The sequence below is a fragment of the Ambystoma mexicanum genome, chromosome 5q (genome assembly GCF_040938575.1).
Source record: "Ambystoma mexicanum isolate Mex_15411 chromosome 5q, UKY_AmexF1_1, whole genome shotgun sequence".
NCBI classification, from domain to species: Eukaryota; Metazoa; Chordata; class Amphibia; order Caudata; family Ambystomatidae; genus Ambystoma; species Ambystoma mexicanum.
Genome location: NC_090933.1, coordinates 792,415,265 through 792,442,446, shown reverse-complemented (window position 1 = coordinate 792,442,446; position 27,182 = coordinate 792,415,265).

The window sequence follows — 27,182 nt, the reverse complement described above, 5'->3', positions numbered from 1 at the left end:
TGTGGGCTGCCTGTGGCCCATTGGGAGGGCGGATGGGCTGCCTGCGGGGCATGCCCAGGGGTGATGGGGTGCCTGCAGGCCATGGGGAGGGTGGATGGGCTGCCTGCAGGGCATTCCCAGGGGTGATGGGCTGCCTGCGGGGCATGCCCATGGGTGATGGGCTGCCTGCGGGACATGGGAAGGGTGGATGGGCTGCCTGCGGGCCATGGGGAGGGTGGATGGGCTGCCTGCATGGCATGCCTAGGGGTGATGGGCTGCCTGCGGGCCATGGGGAGGGTGGATGGGCTGCTTGTGGGGCATGCCCAGGGGTGATGGGCAGCCTGCGGGCCATGGGGAGGGTGGATGGGCTGCCTGCGGGGAATGCCCAGGGGTGATGGGCTGCCTGCGGGCCATGGGGAAGGTGGATGGGCTGCCTGTGCGGAATGGCCAAGGGTGATGGGCTGCCTGCGGGCCATGGGGAGGGTGGATGGGCTGCATGCATGTATTCCAGTGTTGCGCTGGGAGTACTACATGCGATCGATCTGGCGCGAGCGGGGTACGCGTATTCCGGGGGTGCGCGGGGAGTTTTACACATGATCGGCCTGGCGCGAGCGGGGTAGGCATATTCCAGAGGTGCGCTGGGAGTTTTACATGCGATCAGCCTGGCCCGAGCGGGCTACGCATATCCTGGGGGTGGTGGGAGTTTTACACGCGATTGGCCTGGCGTGAGTGGGGTACGCATATTCCGGGGTTGCGCTGCGAGCTTTACACATGATTGGCCTGGCTCGAGCAGGGTACGCGTATTCCGGGGATGGGCATGCATTTCTACACGCCATTTCCCTGGCACGAGTGGGGTAGGCGTATTCCGGGGGTGCGCGGGGAGTTTTACACACGATTGGCCTGGCGTGAACGGGGTATGCGTATTCCGGGGGTGCGTGTGGATTTCTACACGTGATTGGCCTGGCGCATGCGGGGTACACATATTCAGGGGGTGCATGTGGATTTGTACACGTGATTGGCCTGGGGTGAGCAGTGTACGCGTACTCCGGGGGGTGCGCAGGGATTTCTGCATGCGATTGGCCTGGAGCGAGCGGTGTATGCGTATTCCGTAGTGCGCAGGGAGTACAACACCAAATTTGGCAGTGTGGGCCCTCCCGGGTGTGCTCCTCCCACCCTCCCCATGCCCTGTATGCAGCACACACCATATGGGACCACCCTAGACCCCTGGGCATGCCCCGCAGGCAGCCCATCACCCCTGGGCATGCCCCGCAGGCAGCCCATCCACCCTCCCTATGGCCCGCAGGCAGCCCATCACCTCTCAGCATACCCCACAGGCAGCCCATCATCCCAGACCATGACCCGCAGGCAGTCTACATGGCACCATGCACTTGGGAGCCCCTACTCATGTCCCCCACAACACCCCCATTGACGGCAACCTGCCAGCAGGCCCAACTCATGTCCCCCAGCCCCATTGATGGCAACCTGCCAACAGGCACTGACTCATGTCCCCCACCCAACCCCCATTGATGTCAACTTGCCAGCAGACCCCGACTCATGCCCCCCACCCCCATTGACGTAAACCTGCCAGCAGATGCCGACTCATGTCCCCCACCCCCATTGACGTCAACCTGCCAGCAGGCCCCGACTCATGCACCCCCTACCCACCTCCCATTGACAGGCACCTGCCAGCAGGCCCCGACTCATAGCCCACCAAACACCATGTCATAAAAAAACAGAGCCATGGCCCTAATGCCAACCCAAATCCTCCCAGCCCCCCGTACAAGCACGCAACCATACACTGCACCCACTCCCAAATTATCCATGCCATGAGAGTCTGAAAAGAACCAGCATGGCCATGAATAAATGTACAACAGAGCCACACAGTGGCAACACATGACTGAGGCAATGTTCATAGAGACATGCACAAAACCAATGAGAGTACACAACACCAATAATGAAGATATATGAAATGTATTAAAAAAAATAACAAATTACATAATGAAAATCACACATTCAAATGAAGAAATAATGAAAGCAATACCAAAGTAAAGTAAAATCCATTGAAAAACAAAAATCCACGACATGAAAACTGAAAATTGGTCCATCACCAAAGTCCATATAAAGTCAATAAAAAACAAAAGCACAAAAAACCATTGTGCATGGGATGATGAAATAACAAAAGTATGTGCTGCATGGGATGATGAAATAACAAAAGTATGTACAAATCTGGTACTATTTACACTGAAAGTCAGAAGGGTCGATGATCCCAAAACAAAAGGAAACCTACCAAAAAGCCTATAAAATATACAACTATATACAAAAAGTTGAGCCAAGTCTGTGAACACCAAATAAACATATAAACCAAATGAAACCTAAGCCTAAATAACTATATACAAAGTTGGCAGGCTAGTCCGACAGCTCACTTTTTGATGTTCCGAGCCAAGGCATCATCGAACTCCACATCGATGTTCCAGAGGCGGGACTCTTCCCTGGCCTCGAGGTCTCGCAGGGATGCAGCCATGGCCTCCTCCAACTCCCTGCGAGTTGCCTCAGGCACTCAGTCCGCCTCCATGCCCTGTGCATGGAGTTCTCTGCCCTGACCATTGTGAGCCGTGCCCTCTCCACCCGCCGCCGCTCTGTACCTATCTGCTGGCCCAACCCCTGCCACACAGAAGACACTCCCAATCCAGGGTCCTCCTGCCCGCCAGCCGATGCCTGCCCCAATGATGTTGATGGCCCGAGGCCACATGCCTCCTACGCCGAGCCTGCCGCTGCCGCCTTTCTGCTGCCTGCCGCCGCCACAATAACTGCCTCCGGGTAGATGGCAACATCCGGGGCCGTCGTGCAGGTGCCCTGCTTGAATGTGCCTGCACATCGTGCATTGCCAGTGGTCCAGTTGCAGAGGTGACCGCATGTGCTGGAACTCCGACTCCCGACTGTGGCAGGGATGGGATGCGTTGGTTGGGGCACGTCCACATGGGGCTCTGGTAGCATCCTGGCTGGAAGACAGCACGTTGAACGACTGGCGCATAGTGCGCACAGAGGAGGAGAGGGCAGCAAGACAGAGTGACCCATGGAGGAAACCCACGAGCCCTCTCAACTGGGCCATGTTGGCACACGTCTCTTTGTGAGGACGTGCGTGGTCCCCCAGGAAGCACGCACGTCATCACAAATTACACGTGTGCACAACGTGACACCAATGAGGACAGACTTGATCCTGTCCTGGGTCCCCACGTCTGCAGGTAGAGGAGTACCAGATGACGTGAACCTCCCCCCTACCTGCAGACGGGCCTGGGACGGGGTATCCCTGCTGGTGCACGGTGATGTAGTCACAGTGTCAGGGACAGTGACATGCACAGGCCCCTCCGCAGTGACCTGTGCTGCCTCCTGCCCCTGGACTGCACCACTTGCATCAGCGGTACCACCCCCACCAGGCCCCATGTGCAGCTTGGATGTGGCCTCCTCCTCCTCCATACACACCACCAACCTGGATGGGTCTGCACCGTCTTCCACTGTCACAAGCCCCTGTGGGGGCTCACCCGCCCCTTCCGCTGCAGCCGTAGTGGTGGACGCGGCACCAGTCCCCTCTCTCCCGTATGATGGAATTTCCTGGGAGGGTGACCTGGCCTTGCCCCACCGGCCGGTGGAGGCATTCCTTCTGCTTTCCTCCACAGCACCGTCTCCGCCCTCATCTTCACTCGCTGCTGTGTAAAGGGAGACATAGAACACAAGCATCAGGGTACTGTACAATAGTCCCCTAGACACAAAGCAATAGCACATGAGTGGCACTGTCAACATTACTTCCATCATGTCCCTCCACAACACATGGGTCAGTGCAGGCAACACACATGCAGAAACAGGCATGGCACATTCATCAAACACTTGCATTCATGTCCAAGGCACCATAGAAACATCCAATGGTGGGTTGAAACTCACATGCATCATGGGACATGCTGATCACATGCACACACATCACTGGAGGGTCATGCATCTGGCCTCGTATACCGCAAGACACAGTGGATACAAGGATGATTAGGCTGTATCAGTGAATACACATCGTCACGGACAGGGCGTTTACCATTCACCCACACACTACTCAGACACACAGACATGTACACCAGGCATGTCCATGACAGCAGCACTCATCTCTCACACCCCAGAGACAGGCATGGATACATGTGTGTATTCCGCATGCTGCTCTGCATGATGCATTGTAACACATACATCATCCATGTGGTTCACGCCTGACTGGGCTCAGATGCAGCACCATCATGTCCCTGCACACACACATCCATACATGACCCATGTCACACATACAGCCAAGTAGCTAACTACCACCACACTGCAACATGCACTGTTTTAGATGGCAATGCATGGGCACTTACTGCTCGACTTCAGACGGGCCTGCATCCTGAGGTTCTGGTGGTAAAGCACTGGGCGAATGCACTCAAGGACCCTCATCTGCTGGGTGGTAACCTGATCCCGGCATCCCCACTGCATCCGCTGCATCTAAGAGGTGCCGGGCCTTCTTGAGGGTCTTGGACTTGTAGTCCTCCCAGCGCTTCTGGACATGCTTGATGTTGTGGGGTGCCATCACCTCCGCGTTGATGGCACCCACTATATTTGTCCAGATCCTCCTCTGTGCTTCCTTGTCGGCGCACAATGGTGAGAAGAGGGCATCATAATGCCCCAGGTCTTGCTCCACCAGGATGCCAACTTCATTGGATGTGAAGCTGGCAGCCCTCTTCCTCTCTGCTGGGGGGTTGCCACTGGTGCCGGATGGTGTTGGTTCGGACATGGCAACCCCTGAGGCAGGTGTGGTTGGGCAACTAGGTCATTGGGCTGGGCTGTGGAGTGATGGAACACCAGTCGGGAGTCTTCTGTTCCAGCCGGGGTGGTCACAGCAACTGGACCCCTGCAGATGGCTGATGTGCAGCCACCAAATGGCAGGGCACTGTTGGCAGCAGGAAGGCAGGCAGCAGCAGATGGCTTGTAGGAGGCACCCCAGGTCTCTGGGGGGCAGGTAAATGGCCTTCTGGGCAGGAGCGTGGTCTTCTGTGTGTTGTCACGTGGCCAGCTTAATGCAGAGTGAATAGGCATGTGAAAAAACAGCACATCAGCGTATAATTCGAGGAAAGGGCCTTAGTGCGTAAGGGCCTAAGTGACATGACACGCGCAGGCGTTTACTTCTGCACATGTAAATGGTCTGCGTGGGTCTGCAGCACGCTGCACGTGCTTTTAGTGGAGACCGAATCATGTGTTTTTCCTACTTTGGGGTTCACACGCGATTACTTTACAGCGGTTACAGTGCCTACGCATATTTCTTTTACATGCAGGCAGTGAGTCACGCATGCTATTGCACGCTATTTTTCCCACTGCGGGTGCCCCTATTTGTCGCGTACCCCATTTATTGAGGTCATAGTAGCCCGTGGGTTAATCGCATATGCTTTTTGTGTTCCTGGGTGCCACAGCGTGCTGCATGAGGTTCTTCTACACGCACGTGGGCTACAGGGCTTGCATGTACATGTTTCCTTTATTTTTGGGGTGCCTGAGCATTGCGTGATGGTCAATTATCCCAAGGGTACACAGGCAACCTTACAGGAGCACAGGGGTCTGTCTACCATCACGTACCCTGCCCCTTTCACCCCTAATGACCAGGACAGCTGTTCAGTGCAGCTCCCAATGGCATGAGTACATTCATGACATTGTTGTGAGGCCACTAAAGGTTAAGGGGGCTCATCTGGGCATCCTGCCAGTGTTGGGAGTGGTTGGGCACGTGGCCGGGGTGACCAGGGAGTACGTGAAGTCCAGGGTGGCCAGGGTGGCTGTAGAGTGGGAAGAGGCAGGGGTGCACCACAGAGGCAGGATGTCCAGCCATGTGCTGGTGCAGCCATGCCACCAACCCCTGTCGCTTCAGGTGTTGCTGCTGTTGCATCCTACCCTGGCACCCTTGCGATCCAACAGTAAGTAGCATGTGCTGACATGGGCCCACCAGTAGTGGTAGCTGCAGGTGCAGCTGTGGCTACCACCACACAGCCCGGCACCTGCCAGGGTTACTTGTTATATGGCGGTACAGTATGGACGAGGCCAGTGACGTACCGGCACTGTCTATGGCATAGCGCCATACTCATGATGACCCCCTTTGTATGTGTGGGAGATTTTTGCCATGTGAGTTCATCAGGTTCCATGTCAGGTGTGAATGTCTCATGCCTGTTTACATTCCTCACGTTGCACTTAATGACGATAGTGTCATGTGTTGTGCATTTGGTTGGCTAGTCAGCTGTTGCATGCCATGGCATGGCATGGAGGACACGGGTCATGGGTGCTGGGAGGGTTTGGGTGGCATACCAGTGATTTACATGGCCTGTTTTGCAGGGGGGTGGTGGGATATGCACCTTGCATATGTTCCTTTTGGTGACACCAGATTGGTTATGTTTAAGTAGCTAGGGATGCACACAATGTAGCACTTCGTGAAAACATTCTCAGGGTGGTAAGGTTGTGACAGTCGAATGTCTCTTTGTCATGATCGATTGTTACCTGGTATGTGCCAGGCCTGTGTGCACTCTGAGGGGTGGGAGTTTAGGTGAAAAATGTGGCCACAAGCTGGGTCCAGGCTGTCCTGCCACATATCCTTTCCCCTCCAATGAGCAGCGCCTGTGCATGTGGGGGCACCACCATGTCCACCGGTATGCCCCGCCGTACCGGTGGACATCTGGGTGTCCAGCGGTATGGTGGGTGTTAGTCTTAGCAGTGCACGGTGGTGGTGCGAGTTATGGTTGTTTAGCTTACCATAACTTGCATACTTCAGGGGTTTTTCGGTTATGAATATATATATATGTTTAGATAGTATATCCTATTGAGGAGGAATAGAAGAATGCAAGAATGATGTCTCGTGAGGAAGGGGGTTTCCCCGAAATGCGTAGTGCAGACAAAAAATCATCTTACTGTTTTTGTATAGATGTGATACAAGGTTTTATGTATGTTTCTGTCTTTACTTTGCAAAAAAAAAGAAACAGAGTGGAAGTAATTTCTTAAATTGTATTGAAATGTTTTGAGTAAAAATAAGGTTCCTGTGGGGGACCTTTCCTGTAATTTTATTACACTACTAATGGTTTGTCATTAGACCATGTGTGTAGTGCATGGTCCTATGTGATCATTGTTCTATGCAATATGGAACTAGTATGCTTTAAGCATTTTTGAATTTGTATATATGTTGTACCTTTTGTAGGAGTGGGGGCTCTGAATTTTAACAGTTAGGTTCATCATTTCAGCATGCACATATTAGGATGTGTTTGAACTGCAACTAGGGCCTAGGGTGTGAAACTAATGAATGGATTTAATCATGCACTCTGTGCATTGGCATCTATTTAATTCTACCTGAGACTCACACTCTTGAGTGCAATAATGAGTTTCGCACCCTGAGCCCAGTTGCAGTTCAAACCCATGCTAACATGTGCATGATGTAATGATTTGTCATGGGTGGATTTTTAGAAAGAGGGTAGACATCAATTCCCATCTTATCAGTCTATACAGGATGCCAAAAAGCAGCTCATACTATGACAGCAAAGCCAAATTGTGGAAACAGAAAAATAATATGAGGCCGGGAAGCCCAAAAGAAACACACCAACACAGGTTACAAAGAACATACACGTGCTTTATTTAAAAGCTACAACAGTTACCAAAGTCAATTGACAAACGGATAGCTATTCGGCTCTCAGAGTAACGTAACGAACTTCAATGAAGGTTCGATGCATTAGTGAGAGAGACCGTACATTGGAATACTTGGATCTTTTATACTATTTGTCCAGCCCTTGGCCAACCCTCTCGCGGGTTAACCATTCTAGGAGTCGGGCTTATGGGTTCCTTGCCAGGTCAATCCTATAATATATGCATTTTGATTAGTTTCGCTGATATAGTTGTACATTTACACATAGGTCAACAGTAGGACAAGGTCTCAGTTCGCGACCCCGACGAGTGGCTTGCAGGCATAATAATTATTCATGTATACGGAGGTCACAACGGCCAGAATCTTACTCAGAATGTCATTCAGCCTCCATTTTGATGTTCAGGGTGACTTCCATGTTACAAGAGAACCTAAAATGGCGGCTTAATCCAAGATGGCGACTTACATTACTTTTTCTAAGGTCAAGACCTTGCCGCAGAGTTTGTTCGCATATGATGTTTAGACAACTTGGCGTAGGCCAATACACATACAATTGTTGCGATAGGAGGCATAACATTGTTTCAATTCCGACAAGATATTTCCCATTGCCAATACCTTAAAAATTTGAAACTAGCATTTTTATTGTTTGATGTGACCTTTAACTATAACTGTAGAATTTAACATTTAACACTGCACACGTTTATGGACTCCAAAAACAAATTATATTCCAGTTAATTTGTGAATTTCACAGGGAACACCACTAGAATGGATAATAGAACAGGGGACCAAACTATATGAAGTGAAATTTGGTCAGAGAGAGGAAAGACCTAAGAATAAGGAGACAAAATCAAAGTCTAAAGAACCTGTGCCAGCGATTTTGGAGGTAAATCTGCAAAGATGCTGCTAGAATCAGCCCAAACTCAGGCAGGAAACAACATGACAGAGTGAAAGGGGCATGTCTCCACCGAGGACATGACCCCAAACTCCTATGTTACAATCCATTGATGCAGCAATAGGGATTCTTATATCAATCCTAGATATTTGGGTAATTCTCCCAGAATGGGATTTCGCCACGATATGCCAGGCCTAAATAACAATCAAAATCAAATGTACAATGGCCCATACCAGACACTAGGGGCGCAGAGTAGATTTGACCTTAATACAATGGTATTTGGCCACTAAGAAAGACCAAGATATATGTATAGATTCATTGAAAATGGAAAGCAGCATAGGGGACAATTCCCACCAAATGAAATACAAAATATGAATTATGTCCCTCGTCAATATAACCAATCACCACCACCAGTATACCATGGCCAAAGGATGGTCACTCTGCGTTCTCCACCCCCTGTGTCACATAAATTCAGAGGTAACACAAATAGAAATCTGTCTCCTGAGCGGTATCAGAACAGGCCTAGTCAGCGTGAGTTTAACCATTACCTGCCCAGGCAACAAAGAGAGGAATTCAGAGACGTGGACACATTACAATGCCTAGAGGCCCAAGTCAAAATATTGTCTGAACACATAGACAAGTTACATGCAGTTCAAAAGCAACAGTCAAGTGAAGGTGCAGAATGTCATAGGAGTGGTCCTGAGTGTTATGACAATAAGTGACTAGTTAATAATCTCTACACTGATGGAAACACACATACTTATGAATCACCTTTAAATAACGGTTCTGAACTGATTTTAAAAATAAGAAAGCAAACAAATGAAAGTGGGACTGGGAATTTCAACACACACAACAAAGGGGTGTGGTTCAATTTAGAGTTGAACCAGACTATTCAGGTGTGTGAATATGAAGAACAAAAGGGGCAAGAGAAACCCAAAAAACAAAGGCACAGATTTAAAAAGAGTGTCCAATGTGAAAATAAAACACAAAGTGAAGAGTTAGGATCAGATTATCCTCACTTGATAGAATACTGTTGATACCCATCCATACAGAGGAAACAGTAGCTTAAATGGACGGTCCAGGTCAATCACCTGAGGAGTATTTTGAAACATGGATATTTCAAGGGACAGAAATGGCCGGCTCCATTCAAAACACAGATAAGTGGCATGCACCAGAAGTTGACAGACTGACAAGCGCCACTTGTGAAACCCCCCAATCAAAAGGGTGCAGTGTAGAAATAACTGTAGAGAACCCAGACAATGAGGAAAGTACAATAAGAAATTGGAGTGTGAATAATAGTGGTCACAAGTCAGAAGGTCATTCAGAGGGTCATTCAGTGGCTAAACTCCAAATGGGTTTTGAGGCCAGGAGAATAGACACAGATATTCAAAATGACGTGGGCAAAAAAGAGGCTAAGATGTCATTTCAAATGCCCATTTGCCTAGCAAAGAGTAAAAAAAAAGCTAAGTGAAGTAAGTCCTCAAATCAGCAAAATGCACACTGTTTATGTGTACTAGAAGAGGTTGGAGATATGTGCCATGCTCCTATTACTATTGAAGACAAATGTAATGCATTTGCAATGATTGATACATGTGCCCAAGCAACAATAATGTCAGAAGAACTAGTGAAAAGTATCAATGAAAGGTGATGCCCACAAAGTTACATAAAGGTGAGACAAAATGAAGGCTCTGTGCATGATTTAAATGGGGAAGAAATACCTATTGAAGGTATCACGGTGGTTGATATAAAGATAGGGAAGATAGTGAATCATCGGATGAGACAGGAAGTGTTGATCACATCCATTAATGAAATACCCTTTATCATAGGGACAAATTGCCTGAAGAGGTTGCCCCCCTCATTGATGGCATAAATGGAGTATTGTGGTTCTTAGCTAAAAAACCATTGAAACTGAAGAAAATAATGACACAAGCAACAGTGTAAAATAATACCATACCATTGCTAAATCAGAAAGTGCAATGGAAGTATATATTCAGAATGGCTGTGTGCCTAGTGTCACTGTCATTCTCATGTGTCAGGATGAAATGTGAGGAGAAAAAGAGAAGCAGTCTTTGGAGATTTATTTGGACCCCAAGCAAAAATGGCAAACAGGAATAGATGAAAACATGCTCCGGTTTTACCTAAATGAAGAAAAATGCAAACCAAATGTCACTCCAGAGATAAATAACAAAAAGCAGATTTCAACTCTCAGCAATACACATGGAAGATGGGCAGCCATGGATTCCTATCCATGTCAATAGGCATTCTGAAATTATTGAAGCCTCTTCAGCACTTGAAAATGAAAGGAGTTTCATTAATGAAAAGGTACTCCAGCAAATAATTGATAGGGAGGAGATCACAAAATTCAGAACAAAGATTCAATACATTTTTGGCCTAGATGACCCAGAGTTGGGACAAAGAATTGTAGGAAGATTCATGTTAAATATTACAATTGACCCTAAGAGAATTCATCACAATGTCTGGATCGTGAGCGGGACAGAAAACTAATTCTATTTGGGAAATGACATCATGCACAGGATGTTTATGGAATTAGAAATTGTAAATGAAAAGGTTAGGTCCAGGATTGGTGGAGCCGCATTTGAATTTGAAGACAAAAGACAAGCTTACCATTGCGCCCAAATGACACCATATGCAGTTTAACTGCATGTGAGAAGGGATGTTACCATTCCCACAATCACCTGATAAGTTAGAGTAGCATTAAAGTACAGAAAGAGACAACAGATACAAGTGTCTGATGTATTTGTATGCCTAAATGAATCCATAAGCCAGCAAGGGTTAGAATGTGAATATACACCACTGATAGAGATTGGGGATGTACCCATTCAGATCATGGTGGACAATAAAGCGTGTCAAGACCTCCATTTGGAAGAGTATTCAGCAATAGGAATAGCAATACAGAAATCTTACTACACTGAAGATTTCAGTTTCCCAGTGATTGGGAACATTCCTGAAAGCTATATGAATGCACAGGGTGAGTTACCAGAATCCTTGGATTCTAAGCCTAAAGGAATATTTAAAGTTCAGTTTATGTACGCTTATCAGCTAAGTGAAATAGTGTGCTGTCATCAAGATGATTGTATTCTATTCAAATTAAGTTGATCTAAAAGAGAAAAGCAGCATATTGAAATGGAGTTCAATATTCAAAAATATTTAAGTGTAGCGCCCCTCCAAAGAGATGCTGCCACACAATTAGAGGAAAGTGCAGAGGTTATTCCTTAGGAGGACTTCCCAGAATTCTCTAAAATGGTAGAGGAACAAATTCAAGCTGCAGTTGTGGGAAGAAAAAAAAAACTATTGAGAAAAATGTTAATGGAATTCAAACAGGTTTTTGCAAAAGATGTATATGATGGTGGGTTGAAGAATGTGCATGTTGCAACACTAGCAGAAGGACACGGTATGGAGCCAGTATTTGTGTGATAATATAGGTTACCCCTGGCATGTTTGCAATCACTAGGTGAAATAATCAAAAATGTAGAATCTAGAGGAATCATTAGGCCTATTCATAGCACGTCAAATACCCCTATGTTAGTTGTGCTAAAACTAATGGCCAATAGCACTTGTGTGCAGATCTATGAGAATTAAACAAAAAGGTGCCTGTTTTAAGGTGGCCCTTTCCATTTATTGATCAGGGTCTTGCACAGGTTTATGGGTCAAAAGTGTTTACCAAATTCGACCTTACAGCTGGATACTGGTGTGTGCCGCTAGCTGCAGGTAATAAACATTTGTTTGCATTTTCTTTTGAAGAAATCACAATAGGTGTGGTCCCAGACCCCTTTTGGGTATGTCAAAAGTGGCAGTGAGTTTGAGATATTCTTGAGCAAGGCACTCCCGGATGCAGCTGAAAGGGGCACAATAGTTTATATGGATGATGTGCTAATCAAAAATGAAGATTTGAAAAGCCATTTCAATGAGATTAGATATGTGCTTAATCAACTATAGAAGGCTGGGACAAAAGCATCTTTACAGAAAGCACAGTGGTGCAGAAAAAGGGTCAACTTCCTAGGTCATGAAGTGACAGATCATGTGTTAAACCTACAAAAGAAAAAAGTGGAGGCGATTCATAAACTAAAAGATGCCACTCATTTGAAACCTTCAAAGAGTTTGTTAGGAATGACAAGTTACAACAGGACATTTATTGAGAATTATGCAGAGATTACACAACCTTTAACAAGATTACTGAAACAGGGCGTACCCTGAAAATGGGAAAAAAGGAACACAATGAAGCAGTAGCCAGGCTAAAAGAGTGTCTATTTCACTGGCTTGAGCAACCAGAGTTTGTGGTTTGTGGAGGAGGTGTAGGATCCGCCAATGAACGTTCTAACATTTAGAATGTACAGGCCGTTCTAGTTTTTTCCTTTAAGCAGGTTTAATAGCAAGCTCTGCTTCATCCCAGTGAGTTGCAACCTTGTTACTTTTGTTTCCTCTTGGTTCACACATCCTAGTACTGCTATCCTTTCTGCCATCTGCTTTGCAAGACGCCTCAAGACACTTTGGTCTCTTTCCCATTGGTTCGGGCTTTCCCTGTCTTTTCTAGCTCAGTAGTCACAGGCCCGCCGTGCTAACCTAGCCTGCATTTTCATGGCTCCACCATAATTTGGTTCACCCATTTGTTCCCCACAGCTCCCAGCTGTATTGTTTCTCCCACAGTTCCTCCTCCTGCCGAGCCTTGGCAGCCAGTAACTGTGTGCTTGCACCTAGTGTGCTTTTAGCGGTCTTACTGCTCTTAGCTTCTCTTCATAAGCCTTTTTGGAAATGTGACACATTGGGCAGTCAAACATTCCCTATGTGGCAGAGCTACTGTCCACTTTATTCCGAACGGTACTCCTGCTCCTTGTCTTTCCACCACACAGCTTCTTCGCATTCATCTTTATTTTTTCCCAGCTGTATGGATGATGTGTGTTCAAGTGGGTCCTGTGTTCATTCAATACTTTCTTGTCCCTGTGGTACATGCTCTGTCACTCAGCAGCCCTAATTCCCAGATTCACCTCTCTCTTTGCTTGTCAAGAAATATCTCTTTATGAGTTCTTCCTTGGTCTCTTTACATACCTTCTCTTTGGTACTTTGGACTCAGACCATCCTACACCGGAGCCAATGACGCCATCTTCCACAAATGGTTTTCCATGCCCTGGCATTTTCCCTTTGTTGATCCCGGGAAGGTTGGCCCTTCGTCTACTTTGTCTAGTCTGTTCCTTCAGCGGACATAGTTGCTACGTCCCAAGGTCAGCTGTATCTCTTCAAGGAGAGGAAGACTTTGAAGAAGGTAACCAAGAATCCATCAGACAAAGAGGAACTATCCACAGAGGAAGAATCACGTGAGGGGAGGGTACTAGCAACCACTGGTGTTAGTCTATTGAAAGCACCATGTTTCCCATATCCAATAAAAAACAGGATTTCTTTATAGAAATAGGATTTACAGATCAATGCATGTCAGCAGTGTTATATCAAAAGCACAATGTGAATAACCTGACGACATAGTGCTAGAAACAAGTTTTAATGCATTTGAGCAATCCCAATACAAAGCAGTCAACGCAGAAACATGTAAGGATTTACCGACTGTATATGTAGATGAATGTGCATAACATGTAGAAAATGATACAGAAAAAGAGCAGGAATAGGAAACATATGGTTTATATGTGACAACATTCGAAGAGTAAGCATGAGAATAGGTGCCAGAAACAGTCAAGTGGCAGAACTGTCCACCATGTATAAGGCAATATCTACTGTGGTAGAAAATGAATTCAAAGAAATAGTTCTAGTAACTGATTCTGATTATGCACAAAATAGTTTTATGGAGTATTTACCTGGCTGGAAAGTGAAAGGCATGCTTACCTATAACACAAAATCACTTAAACATGGCAAGATGATTCAGGCTATAGAAAAGCTTGTGTTAGAAAATGACCTGAAAATCCATTGGTGGAAAAGAATGTGGTCATTTGAAAACACCAGGTGAAGATAAGGAGGGAAATGATAAGGCAGATCAATTAACCAAAATTGGAGCTTTAATGGTGGATTTATTTCCTATTGAACATCTTCTTGGTGAAATACAGGTAGATGCGATAACATGCCCTAAAACACCAAAAGCAGCCTGTGGCACAATGGAGTTTTGATACTCCTGATCAAAACTTGATCGAAGCGCAAAAGGAAGACCTTATTCAGGGCCTATTTTATAACCATTTGCTAGACACAGAACAAAATCCTCTGACTGAAGAGGACTGCAAAGGAAAAGAGGAATTGAGAGCGCTATTAAAAAACAAATAGAGAATTAAATTACAAGATGGACTGATGATTAGAGAATCTGTGACAGGGCAAATCCAATGGGTAGTGCCTTTGTCATTTTGGGGATTGATGTTAGATCATGCCCACAATGCCATAACTGCAGGACACAGAGGTTCACAAAAACTTTGGAGATTTTAAAAGATTAAGCCTATTGGCCACACATATCCCAAGATGTTGAGCTCTTCACCAGCAGGTGCTTAGTGTGTGCACAGTTTTAACCTGTGTCACCGGCTCATAGAGCACCTTTGATGAAAAGGGACTTGACACTACCAGTGTCTGATTTACAAGTTGACTATGTCGGGCCCGTAAGAAGATCAGCAAGGGGAAGCAGGTACATGCTTAGAAGTAACTTATCTAATGTCCAAATGGGTGAATTTCATTCCAGCTCCAGACTGCAGTGCGCGGACGGTGGCCGCTTTACTTGTAAATCATATTTTTTCAAGATTTGGTTTACCACAAAGATAGAGTTAGACCGTGAAAGTAATTTCACCAGTGCATTGATGACACAAATATGGCAAATGTTGGGTGTGAGGAGAAAGCTACACATTTCTTACCGGCTATCCTCTGCAGGGGGAGTGAAGCGGTGTAACAGATCGATAGTTGATAAGTTCAAAAGGTTTGTGGCTGAAGCAGGATCTATTTGGCATTTGCGACTTCAATTGGTACTAATGGCTATTAGGTAGAAGCCCTCTAAATCATCAAACCTCAGTCCCCATGAAATAGTGATAGGAAGGAAAAAGGTTCTGCCACAACACTTACTTTGCAGACAAATGAACAGGTGCTTGTAAATACATCCACAATTCATGAATATGTGGAAGAATTGAGAAAGCACTTGAAATATGCATTTGCATTTGTGCAGAAAATTTGGAAAAGGCAGCTGAAGGTGCAAAGATATATTATGGTAGGAAGGCATCTATAAGAGAATATGAAATAGGAGAACAGGTATACAAGTTTAATTTCTGGAAGGGGAAACATAAAAACAAAACTCTTAATTCCTTGCAGCATGGCAAAGGCCATGTAGAATTATAGATAAGGTTTCACCTGTGGTCTACAGAATTGCTGAAAATGAGAGAGAATTAACAGTGCATCAGTGTGTGCATGTTAATCAAATTAAACCCTTTCACCCAAAACATGAAATGAAAAGACTAGAGCGAGTTGAAACTAGCAGTTGAGTAAAAAAATAAAATATACCAAAGCAAGTGGTTAGGTGTAAGTAGTGCAAATATATCAAAAGGAGATTGAAAGTAGTAAAAAGAAAATATTTATATGAAGTTAGTGAACAAAAATACAAATAGACAAATAAGAGAAATCAGTGTTGAGTTTGAGGCTGTTATCTGAAAAATACCATGTGATATTAGTGTGATTACTTCATGTGGTTTTCAGTAGTCATTCAGAAAATGTCTCAGCTGCATGGCATGTTATTTCTATAATTTGCATTTGTGTGCATAACTAAATTTGGTTTCAGATTCTCCAGTGAGAAAGGAAAAGTAAAAGTTGTAAGTGCTTGATACTTAAGTTGTCTTTTCTTTTTACTCCAGAAAAATAATGTTTTCCTTTGGCGCGCCGGATCCCTGGAGGATACAGCTGGAGTGGAGTCCCCTGGTAAGCATCCTATACAGAAGAAGGGAGTGAAGATGATGACACCTAAAGAAGTGGAGAGGAAGACGCTGAAAGAAGTCACATGGAATCCCGGATAGAGGAGTTCCACCAGGAATGGGTTTTCAGTGTGATTTCTATTTATATCACAAACTATTGTATTCACAGGCTATTAATTGCCAACTTTTATCTCAAATAGATATTTAACCCAAACTGCATTTTTACTGGTTTTTACATTTGACTGAAGCGAATGTGTCTGTTTTTGTTGTATGTATGTTTTCTGGAAATGATAATGCTTTCCTTTAAAATTTGATACAAAGGAAAAAAAAAATACAAAAAGTGGATCACCAATTGAAAAAAGATAAAAGATAGAGGTGATCAAGAGATAAACATTTTTTTTTAAAGAAGACACAACTACAAAAATTGTATTTTTTAACGATTTTTGTATTTTTTTAAGATTTTGCTTCTTTTTGCTCACGTCTCATAATTATTTTTCTCAAGACTAGAAATGTATACATAATGTTTCTCATGTATGAATTTTGTAATTTGCGTGTTATTTATTTTGACTGATAAGAGAAGATCCAATTGGGAGAAGCACATGTGTTTTAGTACTTCTTTGTTCGTTTTTCCTGCAGTGATGTCGTGTTATATCCCAGCAGTAATACAAGGTGGGAGTGTAGGAGTAGGGGCTGCGAATTGTAATAGTCAAGTTAATCATTTTAGCATGCACATTTTAGTGTGATTCTGAACTGCAACTGGGACCCATGGTGTGAAGCTCATTACTGGACTCAAGAGTGTGAGACTCAGGCAGAATTAAATAGATGCACAGAGCACATGATTGAAATTGCACTTTGCTTCAAGATGATATTTCAATGAACAGAGCTGCACTGAATATAATACTAACATAAAATTAACATACTAATTTAACCCAACCCATAGTTAACTGGTGATTGAATGAATGTGCAGTATTTGAAAGGCATACTTTACAATTGTTGAAACCCAGCCAAAAGGGCATATTGTGGTATTGTACGTAGGGTACCACAGGAGGGCATGAGCCATCTTCCCAGAGTGTATCAAGCTTAGTATTTTATTTGTGTTAGTGACCCTGGTAAAAAAAAAATAATTACTAGGCAGTATGCTGAAATTAGTCTCACCACTATAAAAATACCCCAACAGGTTACCACAATATATTACCAAGGATTAAAATATACCAACAAATACCACCATAATAAAAAATACCCCAAAGTAATAGATATAACCCCAAAATATATCAAACATTTTGCTTTTGTGTATTCTGTATGTGTTCCAATGGGCTGTGATCCATTAAGTTTCCTTGAGTTTCAATATTTTGTATTCTTATGTAATGGTTTATTTTTACTATGTTTTTGTCATTTAGGTGGTCATCCTTACCCACCACTTTTTTGATGTATGCATTAAACAATCTTATTGTGAACTAATTGAGTGATTTCTGAATTATTTGCCTTTTGTTAGATTCTATGGCCACTTTTGTGATTAATTGTGTTGATATTTGTGAAATTAACTTTGCCTTCATGAGACACCACCCTTTGTTGTTTACTATATACTCACCCCTGGTGTCTATGAGTTCACGGGTATACCCACTCTAGAGTGAACCAGCTAACTACGTATAAGTCATCACTTCACATACCCAGTAAATGTCCATGCATGTTGCTGTAACCACTTGGATGTTTGGGAGATCAATTGTCATGACACACTGTTTGCTAGGGCACACAAACGCACTGCTGTGTTGTTATGTCTGCCATTGAGGGTGATTAAAGGCGATATTATTACTAGACAAACAACACAGTGTCTTCATTATTAATCAAACCAACTCCAGATTAATGTGTCTGAGTGCAGTAAAGTATATATCATATATATATATATATATATATATATATATATATATATATATATATATATATATATATATATATATATATTCAATGAAAAAACTTAGTAAAACCCAAAACCCCCTGAAATTCACCAATTATAGTAAGCTAAGCAACCATAACTCGCGCCACCACCATGCACGGCTAAGAATAACACCCATGACATCAAAGATGACATCACACATATGATTGATGACATCACTGTCATGATGCCTACCCCCGGGCATCCGGATCAAGCCCATCAGCCCCGGGAGCAGGCCTCCAGGTATTTAATAAAACCCCAGCAACCCCAACGTGAGGCATGGATGGGACTATTTTTCTAGAGGGACTATTTTTTGCTCGAGTGTGGTTGTAGGGACTTCTTACCTGTAACTACTTTGGAGGCTATTTAAACCACGTCCGAACAGCAGCACATGATTTGTGTTATTCTGCATCCAGCAGCGTAACGCTCACCGTGCCTGCAGTCAGCATCCAGTCTTCAGCCACGCCTGTCTCGAATCCAGAGCTCCTAGCAATAGAAGAAAGAAGAAGGAAAGGTTAGAAAACAGATATTATTTCAATCCTTACCTGAATTCCGGATCCATCACGTCATTGAACTTGAAAAGGACATTATTCTACACGCGTCGCATCGCCAGCTGCAGCGCCGCGCCATACTCACCAGTCCTCACAGGATTTTTCGATCCGGCGCAGCCTCCATCATTTCCTTCGCCGAATTCCACCATCTAGGGGACAAAAGAAACATAAGGTGAGCCGAGAGAGCCAACAAATACAACCTCTCCACCATAGACTTACCTGATTAACAACCAGAGGCATTATTCTGTAACAAACCGCAACTTCTTACGCCGCACCTGTAAGGAGAGAGAAACCAGCAATTTAAACACACGCATCTTTTGCCGGACAGTGTTGGGTAATACAGCTGCCACAAGACAATATTCCCTTGGACCCGGCTGCAACACAAGAAAGGAATGTACAAGAGTGAACATCGGACATATTGAACTCTTTGAACTTTATACTTACGGGTTCTCGCCTGGAACTTTGGAGTCAATATTCATCTGGAACTCTTTCAACGCCCTCAAACCAGTGAAGTAACTGGTATCTACGCGCCCCTGCATTCCACGCAGGATGGAGAGCTCATCATTTACAAACATAAGGTGAGCTTACAGAAAGTGAATATCGGTGGTGATTAGTGGGGAGAACAGTGGGGTGCCATTACTAAAATCCACGGGTAGCTGAATCCCTTTCTCCACTTGCAGGAGAATATTTCTACGGGTCAAGCAGACGAGATTAGGCGGTCCAGTCCAGTCTGTCATCTCTGCACTATGCTTCACGTTGGAGGAGGTTGCAGCTGTCTGGGTCTGATCAACACCCCTGTGGGAGCCAGGTGAGAGTAACAATCACTGATGGCATCACATGTACATTTACTTTTCATAGAAGTCCCTACAAGGGGCTGTGAATGTAATGTTGGCAAAAAAGTGTCAGGGGTCATCTGGAGATGTGTGATGAACTACATACTTGAGTATGCAATGTATTGCTTCGAAGAACATTCCATTGCAGGGTTGTTTCTAGTACAGGAACCTACTCATACAGAAACATAGCCATTGGCTGCAGCATACACCATAGAGATGTACATTTCTAATTTTCCAATGTTGGATGGCAAAACGGTGAATGCTTCTGTATCACACTTTTGTGTACTGTGAAACATATACTAAGTAGGTAATAATGCATTACTTACTACATAGTTGTACTACTACACACAAAACATTAAGCGACCACAATGTATACAAATATGGGGCTCATGCAGGGAGAGTAAAGTAAGTAAACAAGAGGCAGTATCAGGAGCCACTCTGTATAACCAACATGATTATCTTTACGCAAAGAAATTATTGCTGTGTTTCAGACCTGCTTCTTCCCCTATGTATGTGCATCATAAGATGCAATTGAATTCTAACCAAAGTACTGTAAGAACATGTGAAAATAGCAACATCTACAAATATAATACCTTTTGAATTTTAAGTTTTTGACTGTCAGTGTTAGGCAGAATCACCTGCAGTAGTCTTTGGGAACACTAAAGGCAATTAGGATAACAAGTGTAAGAACAATTTCACTTTTGGTACAAGCCTGTACTACACAGTAAAGTGGTAGCGATGGCTAAGCAGCCAGACTTATGTCAAGAGTTTAAGTGAGCAGTCGAACAGGTTGCACAAAGGACCAACAAATACAGTGATACACATACAGACTTAGTCAAGGTTTCTTGGTAAAAGAATATAAATTTATTTACTCAGTCAGTTAGAAAACATTACACTAGCATAAGCAGCTCAATATCACAGACTAATAAACCACAAAAATACAACCGGTTAGTAAATGAACAAGTTTAGCTCCAATGAAGTGGGAGCAAAATGGCACTTCAGATACTTATTAAAGGACTAAAAAGACAAGGTTATAAGAATAGACAGCCCAAATCGATTCATAGGTAGGGCAAAGGGTTTCCGTTATGTTTTTACCATGATGTCCACAGACACTGGCCGCGAATCCAAGATGGAAGGCGCATCGAGAAAATGTGATGCACCTCACGGTTTACTCCAACCAATCAGCGAGCACGTCGTCTGTCCGTGGACTTGACGTAAGTCAATAGGCCAATCGGTGTCCTGTCCGCGGAGAGATCAGGGAAGTGTGTTCGTGGAGCAGACATAGATATCACAATTTTTTTTACTTACATTTTGGTTGTTTTAAAAAAAAAACTACTGGACGGATTTACACCAAATTAACAAAAGCACGCTTTCGGGACCAAGCCACCGCTCCTGCTGCAAATCTGGGGAAAATATGTTCAGCAGTTTGGGCTGTAGGTGTGAGCAAAGTTTCTTTCCCATTATGTCTATGGGAAGAAAAAAAAACATTTTTGGACCCCAGCTATAACTTCCCTCTTGATGAAATCTCACCAAACTTATTATAAACCTTCAGAGCAGACCATATACTTTTTCTGCAAAGTTTGGTGAGGAGAAGCAAAGTTATAAGCCATACAAAAAAGTGCTCTTCCTATGGGTTTAGCAACTTAACCATAACTACATGGCCGCTACTGCAGGCTATGTAATATATATTCAATGAAAAAACTTTGTTAAAGGGACGTTATGGTTAAGGTGCACTGAAAAAATCTATCAGATCTAGTGAAAAAACGTTGTTAAATGGATGTTATCTTTAACTTGCACTAATAAAAACCTATCAAATTCAGTGAAATATATTGTTAAATGAATGTTATGGTTACAAATAAAACTGAAAAACCATTGAAATTCGGCAGTTATGGTAAGCTATGTAACTGTAAGGTGTTTCTCCATATGGTATCTAAAAAGGTGGTGAACAGCAACCTGTAAGCGTCTTAAGCATGGGATATTTACACCTTACCGCACACATGTGCGAATTGACAACCAGGTGGCCGATGAGTGATCTCTTCTATGATGACCTTGTCTGCCCTCACAGTTAGCCCTGGTGGCTAACTCTGATTGGTGTGCACCATGGTTAAAATAAACAGTCACATGCCATTATCATTTGACCAGCTTGACAGACGTGTTTTTATAAGACAGAAATTTGTGCAGTTAGAACCTTGGTATAAAATCATTACAGAACATCAATGGTCATAAGTGAGAAAGTCAGTTCACATTTGGTATATACATAAGTAGATCACATGAATTAGGTGACCTGGGAGAAAGTTGATTCACCTCTGGTAAATGAATAATTAAATATTAACATTCAGTGCACTGTTAAACCCGTCAGTTCACATTTGGTACATACATAAGTGCATCTCATAGGATGGGTGACCTGGGAGCAAATGATTTCACCTCTGGTAAATGAATAATTAAATGCTAACATTTAAAACACTGGTAAACCAATCAGTTCACATTTGGTACATACATAAGAGCATCTCAGACAATCGGTCACCTGGGAGCATATTAATCCATCTCTAGTAAATGAATAATTAAATGCTATCATTTATAGCACTGGTACACCATTCAGTTAACATTTGGTACATACTAAGCGCATCTCCTATGATGGGTCACCTGGGAGCAAATGTATTCACCTCTGGTAAATGAATAATTAAATGCTAACATTTAGAACACTGGTAAACCAGTCAGTTCACATTTGGTACATACATAAGAGCATCTCAGACAATCGGTCACCTGGGAGCATATTAATCCATCTCTAGTAAATGAATAATTAAATGCTAACATTTAGAACACTGGTAAACCATTCAGTTCACATTTGGTACATACATAAATGTATCTCATAGTATAGGTCACCTGGGAGCAAATGAATTCACCTCTGGTAAATTAATACTTAAATGCTAACAGTTAGAGCACTGGTAAACCAGTCAGTTCACATTTGGTTCATACATTTAGTTTGCTCTGATCTATTCTCATCCTCTGTGAAGATTTACACCCCAACCTTTGCCTTGAAGCGGGGTAAGTAAACACTACACCTCAATGGTTGGACCACCAAAACTGCCAGACGCATGTCAGCCTCTGAGAAGACACCCTAGAGGATTTAGGGAATGGGTCTGTGGCCACTCCGCTCACTTTTCCCTGCTTGTGGGTTTCTCTATTTTTAATATCTTACTATTCTATTTTGTAATCCTTTTTATTTATCTGACTAACATAACTCATAGGCCTGTTCTCCATCACTATTCACAGGAATGGCACACTTTACCAAGTATGTCTGTGCTACACAGGCAAAGAGTATTCTGCCACACAGATGTAAATATACGTTTCACCCCCTTACTTTTGACAGGAATTTTGCACTTTACCAAGTATGTCTGTGCAACACAGGCAAAAAGTATTCCGCCACACAGTTGTGAATGTACGTTTCTCCCCCTCACTTTTGACAGGAATTTACACTTTATCAAGTACTTCTGTGCAACACTGGTGAAGAGTATTTTGCCACACAGTTGTAAATATACATGTCTCCCCCTCATTTTTGATAGGAGTTTCGCACATTTCCCAGTACGTCTGTGCAACACAGGCAAAATATATTCTGGCACATAGTTGTAAATATAGTTTTCTCCCTCTCACATTTGACAGGAATTTCACACTTTGCCCTGTACGTCTGTGCAATGCAGGAGAAGAGTATTCTGCCAAAAATTTGTAAATATATGCTCTCGCCCTCACTTTTTCCCTCCTAACTCGAAGCCAGTACCCGCGGCTTTGCGTGGGAACACCCTGGCTCTGTCTTAGCAAAACAGCGCTGACAGTGTGAAATGCACTGCCTGACCTTACTCTTCCATCTCCGGCAGACACACACTCTCGACCCAGGGTTAGGGAGAGCCTTGAACCAGCCCGAAGCAAGGACGGCCTCAGGAGATGCCCTTCAGCACACAGAGAGCCTTGCTACCCTCTCTGGTTCTCCGGGAGCTTCTCTTGCTCCGCTGCCCTCTCTGGTTCTCCAGGAGCTTCTCTGCCCCGCACCACATCGGGGCACCATATATCAATATCCACCCTGTCCACCAGGTGCAGAACTGTGGGGGCCTTCTGACAGGCCTAGAGATTGAAACTCCTCAGCCCCACGCTCATTCCCCCCTCTTTCTGGACCATACCAAGCCCCCTGAGACTTCTTACCTGCAACATGCTATGGAAAGAGGGAGATCGCCTTTTTAAACAAAACACAAACCCAGGGCCCATTTACACAACAGGTTTACAAAACCATAACTCTCATCCTCAAAAGACCCAGATGTGGCACGTGCCATCCACAGACTACTGCAGTGTCCGCAGACCCCGTAACACCGGGGCAGCCATTCTACCCTTTCCACTTTCTTGTTCTGAACACTCCCTCATTGACTGATTTCAAAGAGTCACACATCCAACCACCAATCACATCCAACAACTCTACACCTAAACATGTCATCTCAGTTCAACACTTCAGATGTACACTTAAACTCTGAGAGTACATATCTCCTCTTATTCAAAGACATTTGCATTGAAAACTACTCTGAAACTGTCCAAGATTTCTATTTCCAGATTCAACAAGCATATTCTGTTTTTAACCACTCTAGCAAATGCCAGGCATTGCAGCATTCAGCACCTGCTCACATGAAGCAGAAAATAATTACAATGCTCTGCATTTCTTTTTAAGAACAATTTCATTGAAGTAAAACAATGCATATGTGAAATTACAGCACAACTGTGTGCCACTTTTTCATAAATGAAGGGAAAAGCAAATAAAAAAGATTTGTAGACCATTTTAAGTGTATGCCAGTTGGCAGCACATGCATACATCCCACCATCACCCATTCCAATATGTAGGTGCTCATGAAGTCCTGATTTGTTCTCTACAGTTTGGGACTTGTACTCCAACATTTCCAAACAAAACTTCTAGGACTTCATAAACAGCTACAGATTAGACTGCACCATGATGGAAAGCATGGATATACTCCTAACATATTAAACTTCCACATACCAAGTGCTATTTAGAACTGTACTACAAATCTTTTCAATCAGCGCTTCCCCTCTTTTACAAAAAATTACACACAGAGCTTCTATAGATGCACATATGCATTTCTTAACTTTCATAAACATGTTCCTAAACAAACATTTGTAAACATCCAGCAATTTCATTAACTCTTTTTTTTCCAACAACTCGTCATACCTCCATAAATAACAACCTTGCTTGCTAAAAGTACTTCACCATTACCACATATCCCTACTAACATTCTTTTACAATTACAGGAAAGCACATTGCCAAAAACAAATACTGAAAAAAAAATATCCTTCACATCCTACAAAGTAAGTACATTAATTTACCATGTATATTTATATAATTGCAACAGTACAGTTCCACTATATATTACTCCAGACTACTCTTATCGAAACCAACATTTCTTTCACTCCAACTCATTATATTGCACCCTTTTCACTCTTTCTATTCCCATCTAAACACCACCATTGCAACACCCACTGCGTTCCTGAACACATCAGAATATCCCTACTGATGCAATCACACTCCCACTCCCTTACTCAGTAACCCAATACCATCAAACCTCTACAGACTCTCACTCTCGCAACCATCCTAACCACACCTACTATAGCACCTCACAATCAAACAGTACTCTATTAACCTCTTCAATCACACCCACACATGCATTCACAATCCATACATATACATTCAACAACTTTCAAATCCAAAATTTCTATTATCGCAACAGACACAACAAAATGCCTTCTAAAAAGCAACTCTGTAGAAAAGAAAGGACACGTTTAGCAAATAAGAATAAAAGCAACCATATAGCCATCCACCTCTAGATCAATGTATAGAAAACATTAAAACTCACCTCACTCAACAAAACTAAATCAGGCAAAACTAAAAATCGTAAGGCCCCTCTTGCAAAAACAAAATATAAAACAAATTTGCAAAGAAAAGCAGACCTATTAATGACCCTAACACTAATTCTACCAGTGTTAACATAGTCACGGTAATGTAATGTTACAAAAAAATGTCCACCATAGAGTTCTTCACAATCTTATAAAAACAGCTGATAAGTCAAAATCTACCCTTAAAAACTACCGCAGGAGACTAATCCTCAAAGCTCTAATTGACAGTGCATTTCTACTAAAGAGAACATTGTTTATATACATTTTTAAAGAGAATAAAACCGCTAACTAAATGAATAAATACATTTCAGAAAATATGTCTAAACATGTACAATGTAAATATAGATACCTTTTCAAACTTCTGTGAAGGTGAATGGATTTACACAAGCAGCACAGAACCATATTTCAATGAAGAGGCTTATAAACAAGAAAACAAAAAACAATGACATAGTCAATAATGGTTGATGGTATGAAATGGTAGGCACCACCAGATGGCAAGAGGAACCCTTCTATAAAAAACCTCCCCAACAAACTTTCAACTAAATACTCTATTCACCCAAACAAACCGTCCAGTGTAAAAATGGACATGCAGCTCAATTTTTAACCTACACCAACAATCCTTTAAATCTTTACGACAATTCCTCAATCACTATGTGAAACTAACAGACAAAAAATAAAATAAAAACTTTACAAACCATGGACTCTTGTCCAACGCGCAGCCACACTGGACTTCGAGGACATTCATTAGCCTGCATTTTAGGAACTATTTATAAAAGCACCTTCCACCACATCAAAATGTTAGCAACACACCATTCCACTATACAGAATCTTGTGCATAGACTACTACGCAAAAAATCCTGCTCTAGAGGTACAGCATTTAAATAATATTCTTTTACATGGAACAGCCAAAGAACTGCTTCAGGAAATAGAGCACATCCACAGTAAATACTTTGGAACTGAAGCTAACTTAGAAAATTCAGTAGATTTAGAAAGGATTACCAAAAACCTCACAAACACCAACCTCCTAAGAACCACATAAGAAAAGAAATGGCTAAATTGCAAAGCACATCTGTGGAAATACCAGACCAAGTATGAGTGTGTTGTCGCAGAACTTGTTAGAAAAAGAGCACAATAATAGTATATATAACCTACAAAATAGAGGACAATGAGGAATCCCAATGGTTCCAATTAACTTTAAATACAACAGCAGAAACTAGATACAAAATAACTGACCACTTAATAGTTTGCATGTACTGCAACACAAAGCTTGACAATAACCAAATGCCATTACGTGCTAACACTAATAACTTGGAAATATTCCCACTTCCAAAAGCTCTCCAACAACTTAACCTATGAGAGCATTATAATCCAAACAGTACACCCATTTCAAGCTATAATACACCTTCAACCGAAATCAGCCAAATTACCTCCATCCGAGTTACTAAAGGGCATTTGTGGCAAAGTATTATATTTGCCATTATATCTGAAAGAAAATGTTGAAA